Source organism: Sturnira hondurensis, unplaced genomic scaffold (genome assembly GCF_014824575.4).
Source record: "Sturnira hondurensis isolate 20B ecotype Veracruz unplaced genomic scaffold, ASM1482457v3 Scaffold0023495, whole genome shotgun sequence".
NCBI classification, from domain to species: Eukaryota; Metazoa; Chordata; class Mammalia; order Chiroptera; family Phyllostomidae; genus Sturnira; species Sturnira hondurensis.
This window is the reverse complement of record NW_028096126.1, coordinates 68695-81449: the sequence shown is the minus strand read 5'-3', so window position 1 is coordinate 81449 and position 12755 is coordinate 68695.

Genomic DNA, 12755 nt, shown 5'->3' with positions numbered 1-12755 from the left:
TGGGGTTAGTTTCCAATTTCAGTCCCTTGTGATCAGAGAAAATGCTTGGTATGATTTCTATTTTCCTAAATTTGTTGAGTCTCGTTTTGTGTCCTATCATGTGATCTATCTTGGAAAATGTTCCATGTGCTTTTGAAAAGAATGTGTATTAAGCTTCTTTAGGGTGAAGGGCTCTATATATATCAATTAGGTCCATTTCATCTAGATTGTCATTTAATGCTGCAATATCTTTGTTGATATTTTGTTTGGAAGATCTGTCCATTTTTGACAAGGGGGTGTTAAAATCCCCTACTATAATTGTGTTGCTGTCAATATCATCTTTCAGGTCCTCTAGGATTTTCTTTATATAATTGGGTGCTCCTATGTTGGGTGCATATATATTTACGATGTTAATGTCTTCTTGGTGGATTCTTCCCTTGAGCAATATGAAGTGACCTTCTGGGTCTCTCTTTATGGCCCTGTTTTTGAAGTCTATTTTGTCTGATATGAGAATTGCTACCCCGGCTTTTTTTTCTTGTCCATTTGCTTGGAAAATTTGTTTCCATCCTTTCACTTTTAGTCTGTGATGTTCTTTTGACCTGAGGTGGGTCTCTTGTAGGCAGCATATGTGTGGGTCATGCTTTCTTATCCATTCACCTATTCTCTGTCTTTTAATTGGTGCATTTAATCCATTTACATTTAAGGTTATTATTGAAACGTACTTATTCATTGCCATTTATGTACCTGTGTTCCTCTCTGTCTCTCTCTTTTCCTTCCTTTCCTTAAAGCAGCCCTTTTAGTAATTCTTGTAGATCTGGTTTGGTGGAAGCGTATTCTTTTAGACTTCTTTTGTCTTGGAAGCTCTTTCTTTGCCCTTCTATCTTGATTGAGAGCCTTGCTGGGTACAGTAGCCTTGGTTGTAGTCCTCTGTTTCTCATTACTTGGAATATTTCTTGCTATTCTCTTCTTCCTTAGAATGTTTCCATTGAGAAGTCATTAGCCAGCCTTATTGGGACTTCCTTGTATGTTACTTCCTTTTTCTCCCTTGCTGCCTTTAGGATTTTCTCTTTGTCTTGGAGGTTTGCCATTTTAATGATGATGTGTCTTGCAGTAGGCCTCTTTGGGTTCCACCTGCTGTGGACTCTCTGTGATTCCTGGATCCGAGTGACTTTATCTCTCCTCAACTTAGGAAAATTTTCCAGTATTACTGTTTCAAGTAGGTTTTCTATCCCTTGTTCCTTTTCCTCTCCTTCTGGTATTCCTATTATTCGGATATTATTACGTTTCATGTTGTATTGCATTTCTCTTAAATTCTCTTCATTTTTTCTGATTCTCTTTTCCCTTACTTGTTCTGTCTGGGAGATTTTTTCTAACCTGTCTTCAATCTCACTTATGCGATCTTCCGCCATATCGATTCTATTCTTCATACCTTCTACTGTGTTCTTCAGTTCCGAATTTGTATTCTTCATTTCCTCTTGGCCTTTTACTGATGGTTTCTATTTCCTTTTTCATTTTGGTTTAGTTTGCAGAGAGTTCATTGTAGCTCCCCTGTAGTTTCTGGTAGCTCGTTGTAAGCTCTTTGAATTTCCTGATAACCAGTGCATTGAATTCCACAACTGATAATTGACTTGCCTCTATTTCATCTAATATTCTTTCTGAGGCTTCCTCCTTTTCTTTCATTTGGGGATTGTTTCTTTGTCTTCCCATTGTTTGTGATACTCTTGTTGTCCTCCGCTTCTTAAATTGATCTGTTCTGGTTCGCTGTGTTTATGGTGTGAACTTCTGTGGTAGGATACCTGTGAAACTCACCGGTGCAGTTTTCTGGAGGTATCTTGTTGTTCTCTGCTTCCACCTACTCCTTTCTTTATTGTGTGTGTGTGATCAGTTGTGGGGGAGGCAAAATGGTTTATGATAGCAGAAGGTTATTTTATGTTATTTACAGACACAGTCAGCAGAGAAGAAATAGACAATCTCTAGGCTATGTATAGATTTAACCATGCTCTTCAACCCAGCTTACCACTTTTAGGAAAGGGCGGGCATAAGTTAAGTGTCTTGTTAAGAAGGGGGGCTTGTGAGTTGTATCTAGAAAGCAGTGTGGTTGCGGTTGGTCAGATTTGAGGTAAGGTGACAGTACAGGTTAGTAACTGGGTGTAGTGCATCAGTAAATAGAGTAATAGAATTCAGGCACCTGTAAGGTGGTCTAAGGTCCAAGAGATGTGTTATGAAGTATTACTGTTGTACAGAACAGCCCTTATTTACACTAATATTAGAGGAACACTCAAGTGATAGATTCTATGTGATCTGTCTGAATGGGGGTTATAGAGCTTGGGTAGTATAGCAAAGGAAAGCACGTGAAGTATAGAAAATCAGCAAAACGCTGTGGAGGAAGGAGCAGTGGGAACCTGTCAGGTAGTATGGTATACCCAGCCAGGACTAAAAAACCCTTCCTTTGTTGGTTTCAAACTGTCCAAACCGGTTTTTCTGTTTGCCGGTTCTCTGAGGGCAGGTTTGCAGGCGCAGGCTAGCAGGCTGCTGATTGGTCTTTGGTCGGGCACAGCCCCGTGAGGCTGCCTGTGTCCCGCCGTATCCGGCACCGTCCTGTCCTCCCTCTCGTGCAGGACCTAGGCGTTCCCAATAGGGACTTCTCCACAAAGCCTGTCTCTCAGCCCAGCCCAATCCCAAAAGACCAGCAATGACAGTGTCCTTCTTAAATCCCTCGGGCTGGCGGGCTGGCGGGCTGGCGGGCTGGCGGGCTGGCGGGCTGGCGGGTCTCTGCCCGGTACTAATCTGCCTGCCTAGACGGGGAGGGGAGAGTCAGTTCTCTCCCGTGGAGTGTGTTGCCGGTCCACTGGATGCCGGTTTTCCAACGTTCACTCCGTCACCGGCGCCCTGGCCCTGGATTCAGATGGGACTCCTGTTTCCCCCTGATGGTGCCAGCCACCATTGCGCGCCAATTCTCGTCGGTACTCACGCTCCACCAGAGTTCGCCTGCCCTGGGTGTGCCCTGGCCGGGCGCAGCCCGCAGCTTGAGAGACCGCGGGCTCGCAGCTGCTTTTGTCTTCACTCGCCTTCTGGATTCCTTGCTGACCTGCCGCTGTTTGGTTCCTCTGTCACACTCTCTGGTCTCCTATTTTCATAAATGTTGGGGAACTGTTGGTTGATTATGCTGTTCTTCGGTAGATCTGCCCGGATTTTCCACCAGATGCACGGGAGCTGGGATCCCTCGGTGCTACTCAGTCGCCATCTTAACCCTCCCCTATTTGCAGTTATAATCCAATACTATTATTATGTACTTTGTTCCTGATACTTTCCCAGCTTTGGCCATTGGGAACTCCTTCAAGTTGGGTCTTGTGTACTTTTCACAAACTCCATTACATTTTTTAAATCACTCCAAATGTTCTGGTACCACAAAATGCTCTAGGCTTAGCTTTCCTGTGCTCCAGCCCTAATCTTAGTCATTTCTCTTATTTCTTTGGTTCTTTTTTTATTGAAGAATGGTGTTTGAAACCAAGATCTAGATGATGGATGTGCTCATTACTACTGGGATGTCACTGCTTCAAGACCCTCTAAAAGGACACAACTAGAAAATATATGTATGCAACACAGGTATACTTGTATATCCATGAGCCTGTTTCTATCTTCATGTTTATTTAAGTAAACATAGGTTTACTCACATAAAAAAGGATAAGAAAACCGATGCAAAAAATTAAAGTCATGCCTTTCCAATCTTCCATGATGATTTCATCTATAACAAAAATGAATGTGATATAATCACATACATACATTGTCTTGAGTTTACACTGATATCTGTGACTTGAATCCAGTACCACTGAGTTCAGTTTAGCCTTCCACCTTCCACTTTGTTTATTTGTAACTTCTTGCTCTGATATCATGGCTCCTATTATCTACAATTTATTTACTCATTTGTTCAAGCCTGGATTACATACATGTAAAGTAGTTTCAGAATTATTATTCTGTTGCCCTGTGATTAGATAACAACTTTATAAACTAGAGTGAAATATTTATGCATAGTTCTTTTTTTCTTTAGTCTTTGAGTATCTAATTAAAACACTGTTTTCCAAAGTTTATTTGGTCAGCTCCTTTTATCTTCACCCACTTCAAGGATATATCATACATTTGTAATACAGAGATTCACTTGTCACAGTCTGCATTCCATTAATCCTGGACTCCCCTGACACCTTTGTTGATTTTTCAGTAAGTTGTGCAAAGTCCCTATGTATGGGTAGAGTCCTTTATCCACCACCTCAGGACAGTTCTATCACCCTAAAAATTTCCCTCTGCACCCTTCACCAGCTCCCTCCTCCCAAGTCCCTAGTGCCAGAGCCATTTTGAGCATCTGGTTTCCAAGTCTGCAGAAACCTTAACATTGACCCACTGAAACTGCTGAGATCAAAAATAGTTGGGCTGCAACAGAACAGAATGTGTTTTATTCTTTTTGGCTGCTCTCTAGAGGCTGAATGAGAAGCTGGCAAGAACTCCTAGAGGACTAGGAAAGGTGGTCCATAATCTTCATATGAGTATCAACTAGTTGGGTCCTGGCTAGTGTGGCTCAGTGGCTTCAGTGGCAGGCTGCAAGCCAAAGGCTTGCTGGTTCGATTCCCAGTCTAGAGCACATGCCTGAGTTGCAGGCCAGGTCCCCAGTAGGTGTGTGTGAGAGGCAACCACACAATGTTGTTTCTCTCTCTCACTCTCTTTCTCCCTCCTTCCCCTCTCTAAAAAATAAATAAATATTTTTTAAAAAGTCTTTTATTTACTTATTTTTTTTGGAGAAGGGAAAGGAGGAAGAAAGAGAGTGAGAGAGAGAAACATCAATGTGTGGTTGCCTCTCATTTGGCCCCCACTGGGGACCTGGCCCACAACCCAGATATGTACCCTGACTGGGAATCGAACCTGTGACCCTTTTATTCGTAGTCTGCACTCAATCGACTGAGCTACACCAGCCAGGGCAATAAAATACTTTTTAAAAAAAAGTGTCAACTGGTTGAGATTATCTGCCTTCCTTATGGATAACCATAAAATGGAAAAGCCTATTTACATAGTCTGGAGGTGAATAAATCTCTTAATATTAGTAACATGATCTCATGACCTAACCTTTAAGTAGTGCTGTGAGAGACCAGAGAGGAGACCTACGCTTTTGAATAGACACCTTGCAATTGGCAATGAAGTAGGTATAACATTTTTTATATGCCAGTGAATTCAGTTGAAAATATTTTGTATAGTATTTTTGCATCTCTAGTTTGTAGTGGGGCTAGTTTATAGTTTTCTCTTTCTTCTTTGCTTTTGCTATCTTTGGGAAGATTTTGATATAAGGATTTTGCTCCTTTTGAAAACTGCATTAAAGTTAGAATTCTGTAAAAATGACATACTGGATATGGTATCAACAGAAATATGATCCGCTTCTGAAGCTGTTAGTTGAGGCAAGTGAGGCTGTGAGCCTCATGGAAGTCCTAGTAGGGAGAACATGGGTGGAACTTTTTCCAGGGTAGACTGGTCAAGCCTTGTAATCAGGACAGGAGAGCTCCAGGGAGAGGATTGGAATGAAGCGGGTACTACAAAAAAGATCAGGCTGTTACAGAAAACAACTCAGTCACTTTTGGGTGTACGGAGTTGTTGAACTTTATTTTATGCACGCTCAGTCTCCACATTCTGGGCCCTGAGCAGCAGGGGAGCAGTTATTTTTATAGAGCAAGGGAGGGCCCATCTTTTGGACCATTACTTCTGGCATAAAAGCAGGAGGCAGCTTACAGAAGCAGAAGAAGCAGAGCATTATCTCTGGCATGCAGACGATAAGCAGTTTTTAAAAAGCTAAAAGAAAAACAAGTCACTGGGCTGTAAAAATAAACTGGGCTGCAAAAACAAATCACTCTCTAGTTGCTGTGTTGTGTCTTAAAATAGCGATCAATTTCCCTCAATAAGGCCACGAAGGCAAGGATCTATCTCAAGGTGTGGGAAAGGACTGATATTGGATGCCCTCAGGTGGCTTTGATTGTCTGGGCTTCCAAGAGACCAAAGACAGCTAAAAGGTAGACAGTATCTTCTCCAGGACTGAATCTAGTGAAGTGAGAGAAGACTAGGGGGCAGGAAGGTTTTTCCCCCAGGGTCTCCATGGGGTAATAGTAGCCTCTCTGTTGTCATGGGGAGCTAGCTCATGAGGGGTGAGACTAGTTTGTCTTCCCCCACTTTGAAACCTACTGTCTCTGTACTTTAATAACTGGACCTCAGCTCCAAGTAGAACTAACTTATCCAAGGGGTCCCAGAGGCTAGAGAAAGATCATTCAGAACAAGGATAACATGTCCAACAAAACGTGCTTAAGATAACCACTTGAGTTAAAAACACATATATGAATACAGGAAGAGTCACTTGTAGTGCAAAGTATTTTCTGAATTAGCATGACTTCCCAGCTACTTAATTCAGTGGATTATTAGAAGAAAAACATAGTCATCGTTGGGACACAATATAGTGGCCTGCAAACTAAAGTGGAAGAAATACTTCAAAGCATAGAGAAAACAAAAAGATGTGAACTGTGAGGAACTTGTCATGAATTGGGAAGAATAATGCATGAGTTTCTTTAGTATATACCCAAGAGTAAAACTACTAGGTCATAGATAATCTTTATGTATTCTGAATGTGAGTTCTTTATCAACAAATGCATTGCAAATATCTTCTTCCATTCCGTGGCTTCTGTCCTAATGGAAATTAGGACAGAATTCCCCTCCACCCTGCATATTTCCTTTTCTTGCCTAATCGCTGAGGCTAAAACATCCAATACTATATTAAATAGAAGAGGTGAAATTGGACAACCTTGTCTTGTTCCTGATCTTAGTGGAAAAGCTTTTAGTTTCTCCCCATTGAGTATGACGTTGGTTGTAGGTCTTTTGTATATGGCCTTTATTATATTGAGGAATGCTCCCTCTATTCCCACTTGGCTGAGTACCTTTATCATAAATGGGTGTTGTAACTTATCAAAAGCTTTTTCCACATCTATTGATATGACCATGTGGTTTTTGTCCTTCCTTTTGTTTATGTGGTGTATTACATTTACTGATTTGCGGATATTGAACCACCATTGCACCCCTGGGGTGAATCCCACTTGGTCGTGGTGTATGATCTTTTTAATGTATTGTTGGATGCGATTTGCCAATATTTTGTTGAGGATTTTAGCATCTATGTTCATCAGCAATATTGGCCTAAAGTTTTCTTTCTTTGTTGTGTCTCTATCTGGCTTTGGAATTAGGATGATGCTGGCTTCAAAAAACGAGTTTGGGAGTTTCCCCTCATTTTGGATTTTTTGGAATGGCCTGTGAAGAATAGGGGTTAGCTCTTCCTTAAATACTTTGTAGAATTCTCCTGTGAAATCATCTGCTCCAGGGCTTTTGTGTGATGGGAGTTTTTTGATTACTGCTTCAATTTCATTTGCTGTTATTGGTCTGTTCAGGCTTTCTACTTCTTCATTGAGTTTTGGAAGATTATATTTTTCTAGAAATTTGTCAATTTCACCTAGGTTTTCAAACTTATTGGCATACAGTTCTTCTTAGTAATTCCTTACAATTCCTTCTATTTCTGTGGTATCAGTTGTAATCTCTCCTCTTTCGTTACTGATTGTGTTTATTTGGGTCTTCTCGCTTCTTTTCTTAATGAGCCTACTTAAAGGCTTGTCTATTTTGTTTATCTTTTCAAAAAACCAACTCTTGGATTCATCGATCCTTAGAATTGTGCTTTTAGTCTCTATGTCATTTAATTCTGCTCTGATCTTGGTTATTTCCTTCCTTGTACTTGCTCTGGGCTGTCTTTGTTGTTGTTCTTCGAGTTCTTGCAGGCGTCGGGTTAGGTTGTTTGTTTGAAATGTTTCTATTTTCTTTAGGTAAGCCTGTATTGCTATGAACTTCCCTCTCAGGATTGCCTTGGCCATGTCCCATAAGTTTTGGGTTGTTGTGAGTTCATTTTCATTTGTTTCCAGAAACTTTTTGATTTCTTCCCTAAGTTCATTATTGACCCATTCATTGTTTAATAGCATACCATTCAGTCTCCGTGATTTGGGGTGTTTTGGGATTTTTCCTGTGGGGTTGGTTTCTAACTTCAGTCTCTTGTGGTCAGAGAAAATGCTTTGTATGATTTCAATTTTCTTGAATTTGTTGAGGCTTGTTTTGTGTCCTATCATGTGATCTATCTTGGAAAATGTTCCATGTGCATTTGAAAATAATGTGTATTTAGCTTCTTTGGGATGAAGGGCTCTATCTGTATCAGTCAAGTCCATTTCATCTAGCGTGTTATTTTAGTGCAGCTATATCTTTACTGATATTTTGTTTGGAAGATCTGTCCATTTTTGACAGTGGGGTGTTAAAATCCCCTACTATAATTGTGTTGCTGTCAATATCTTTCCTGAAGTCTTCTAGGATTTTTCTTATATATTTGGGTGCTCCTATGTTGGGTGCATATATATTTATGATGTTAATGTTTTCTTGGTGGATTCTTCCCTTGAGTATTATGAAGTGACCTTCTGGGTCTCTCTTTATGGCCCTTTTTTTGAAGTCTATTTTGTCTGATATTAGAATTGCTACCCCGGTTTTTTTTCTTGAGCATTTGCTTGGAAAATTTGTTTCCAGCCCTTCACTTTTAGTGTGTTTAAGTCTTTTGTCCTGAGGTGGGTCTCTTGTAGGCAGCATATGTGTGGGTCATGCTTTCTTATCCATTCAGCTATTCTATGTCTTTTGATTGGAGCATTTAATCCATTTACATTTAAGGTTATTATTGATAGGTACTTATTCATTGCCATTTTTGTTCCACAGTTCCTCTCTGTCTCTGTCTTTTCCTTCCTTTCCTTAAAGCAGTCCTTTTAGTATTTCTTGTAGAGCTGGTTTGGTGGAGGCATATTCTTTTAGACTTCTTTTGTCTTGGAAGCTCTTTCTTTGGCCTTCTATCTTGATTGAGTGCCTTGCTGGGTAAAGTAGCCTTAGTTGCAGGCCTCTGGTTCTCATTACTTGAAATATTTCTTGCCATTCTCTTCTTGCTTGGAGTGTTTCCATTGATAAGTCAGTAGCTAACCTTATTGGGGCTCCCTTGTATGTTACTTCCTGTTTCTCCCTTGCTGCCTTTAAGATTCTCTCTTTGTCTTGGGATTTTGCCATTGTAATGATGATGTGTCTTGCAGAAGGCCTCTTTGGGTTCTTCTGGAATGGGACTCTCTGTGATTCCTGGATTTTTGTAACTTTTTCTCTCATCAAATTAGGAAAATTTTCCATCATTACTCTTTCAAATAGGTTTTCTATCCCTTCTTTTTTTTCTCCTTCTGGTATTCCTATTATTCAGATATTATTATGTTTCATATTATCTTACATTTCTCTTAGGCCGTCTTCACTCTTTTTGAGCCTCTTTTCCCTTTCTTGCTCTTTCTGGGAGATTCTTTCTACTGTGTCCTCCAACTCGCTGATCCGATCTTCTGCCTCATCAATCCTGCTTTTCATTCCTTCTACTGTATTCTTCAGTTCCAAGATTGTATTCTTCATTTCCTCTTGTCCTTTGCTGATAGTTTCTATTTCCTTTTTCTTGTTGATCTAGTTTGTGGAGAGCTCATTGTAGCTCCCCTCTAGTTTCTGGTAGTTCCCCTCTAGTTTCTGGTAGCTCATTGTGAGGTCTTTGAGTTTCCTGATAACTAGTGCTTTGAATTCAATATCTGATAGCTGACTTGCCTCTCTTTCATCTAACATTATTTCTGAGACTTCTACCTTTTCTTTCATTTGGGCATTGATTCTTTGTCTTCCCATTGTTTGTTACACTCTTCCTGTTATCCTCAGCTTCTTAAATTGATCTGTTCTGACTCCCTAGGTTTATGGTGTTAACTTCTGTGGTAGAATACCTGTGAAATTCAGTGGTGCAGTGTCCTGCAGGTATCTTGATGTTCTCCCCTTCCACCTACTCCTTTCTTTGTGTGTGTGTGTGATCAGCTGGAGAGGGAGGCAAAATGGTTTATGACAGCAGTAGAGTACTTTATGATATTTACAGTCACAGCTGGTATAGAAGAGATAGAAGATCTTTAGGCTCTATATAGTGTTAACTGTAATCTTCAACCCAGTTCGCCACTTTTAAGAATGGATAGAGCAAAGATAAGTCTCTTGTTGGGGAGGGAAGGCTTGTGAGTTGTATCTAGAAAGCAGTGAGGTTGCGGGTGGGCAGATTTTGAGGTAAGGTGAGAGTAAAGAATAGTAAATAGACGTACCGTGTGAGCAAGTAGAGTTAATCACTACAGTAATAGAATTCAGGAACCTGTAAAGTGGTCTAAGACCCGAGAGATGTGTTGTGAAGTATTTACAGTGGTATAGAAAGCAAGAAACAAACAAACAAACACACAAAAAAAGGTCAAGAGAAGTGAGGAAAAAGCAATAAGTTTGGGGTGAAAGGAAGAAGGACTAAAACAGGAAAAAAGAAAGGAGAGGAACAGAGTACTGAAAGATACAGCAACTATAAAATTTAAAAACATATACAATTACTGAAAACAGTTTTTAAAAAAGGTAAAACAAACAAACAAACAAAAAAAAACCCTCCTTCCTTGTTGGTTTCAAACTGTCCAATCTAGTTTTTCTGGTTTCGGCAGGACCCCTCTGTGGGCTGGGTTGTAGGCCCAGGCGTACCCCTGCCCACCAGCCAGGCTACCAGACTGGCGTGCGTGTGCCCGCCCACCCAGCAGGCTGCCTGGGTCCCATGGGATCTGATACTGGTCCTTCCCAGTCCTGTGTCTGGGTCAGAAGCAAGTCAAGCTGCCTTCAGAGGAGAATACCTCAGTCCACTTTCCAGCAAAAACTTCTCCAGAAAGTGTGCCTCTCAGCCTAGCCCAATCCCCAACCTGACTGGTTAGGACAATGCTCCTCTCAAATTTCCTGAGCTGGCAGGCTGTTGGGCTGGCGACCACAGAGATCACAACTGAACATGGCCCCCCTGTCCTTGCCACCCTCCCTGCACACCTAGGCAGACAGGTCTCTGCCACCCAGCCCCGCCGAGATGGTGAGGGAGGGAGCCAGCTCTTCCAAGGACCCTGCATCCGGCCCAATGCTCCTCTGGGTGCTGGGCTCCCTATGAGTCCTCCGTGGCACTGGCCGAAGACAGAAGCCTCTACACCCCTAACGCAGCGGCAGTAGCAGCTCTGAGGCGTTAAGGGCTGGTCGAGGTCAGCTGGCCCTGCTGCTACCGCTTTGTGTGTCTTTACTCACAGGTGCTGGGCTCTCAAAGAGTCCTCTGTGACAGACACCCTGAGGCTGGCCATAGACAGATGCCTCTGGGCCCTGGAAGCTTTAGCAGCAGCAGCTCCAAGGTCTTTACGCGCCGGCCAATGGTGGCCACCAGCCTGGCCGCCTCCATCCTTATTCGCGTCCCTAAGACCCCACTGACCTGTAGCTGTCTGGTTTGTCTCTATCTCTGGTCTCTTATTTTCATAAATGCTGGGGAATTGTTGGTTGGGGAATTGACTATGCCGTTCTTCAGGAAATCTGCCAGGATTTTCTCCCAGGGGTAGGAAAACTGGAGTCCCTCTGTCCTACTCCGCCACCATTTTCCCAGGAATCCTCTAGTACTATGTTTCAAATTGTCTTGCATTTCTCTTAATCCCTCTTCATTCTTTGTGATACCTCTTTTCCTTTTCATGCTCTTTTGGGGAGGTTTTTTTTCTACTTTGTCCTATATCTCACTGATCCAATCTTCTGCTTCATCCATCCTGCTTTTGATTTCTTCCACTGTGTTCTTCACTTCAGAAATTGTATTCTTCATTTCTTCTTGGCCTTTGCTGATAGTTTCTATTTCCTCTTAATGATGATATAGTTTGCAGTGAGTCCATTATAGTTCCCCTGTAGTTTCTGATAGCTCATTTTGAGCTCTTTGAACTTTGTGAAAACCAGTACTTTGAATTCAATATGTGGTAGCTGACTTGCCTCTATTTCATCTAGCATTATTTCTGAGGCTTCCTCCTTTCCTTTTGTTTGGGGATTGTTTCTTTGTCTTCCCATTGTTTGTGAGACTCTTCTGGTTAGCTTCATCTTCTTAAATTGATTTGTTCTGGCTTCCTGAATTTATGGTTTGAACTTCTGTGGTAATTTACCTGTGAGATTCAGTGGTATATTCTCCTTGATATCCCTAGCTCACTGGTCTTGGGCTGTTGTTTCAGTTGGTTCTATGTTTGTCTTTGGATTTTGATTGTTTTGGGGTCTTTCTTTTGTGGGTTCTTCCCACCAGCTTGTTAATTGATGGTCCCTCTGTCCATTACCTGTTATAATTTGTTGTGCTGGTGAGGACAGGTTGTGTTCAAGCTATTTCTTCCACATGTACAATGTTTTCAGGGTTTTCTTTTGTTCTTTTTCAGTTGGTTGCACTGGGTAGTTTCTCTACTATTTAGTTGTATTTCCAGATAGGCGTTGGATTGAGGTTTGTGTGGGTTCCACTCCCTCCTTTACCTTCTTCTGTTGTTATCTGTTGATGGTTTCTTTGTTGTTGGGTTTCCTCTTCCATTTGGTATCCTGGTGTTCACCACTTCCACCTACTCTTTATTGTGATCAGTTGGAGGGGAAGGCAAAATGGTTGAAGACCACCGGAGGGTATTCTATGATATTTACAGTAGCAGCTGGTAGAGAAGAGATAGGAGATCTTTTTTCTATGTATAGTGTTATCCATAATCTTCAACCCAGCTACCCACTATTAAGAAAGGATGGAAAGAAGGTAAGACTCTTGTTGGGGAGAGAAGGACTGTGAGTTAGATCTAGAAAGCAGTGAAGTT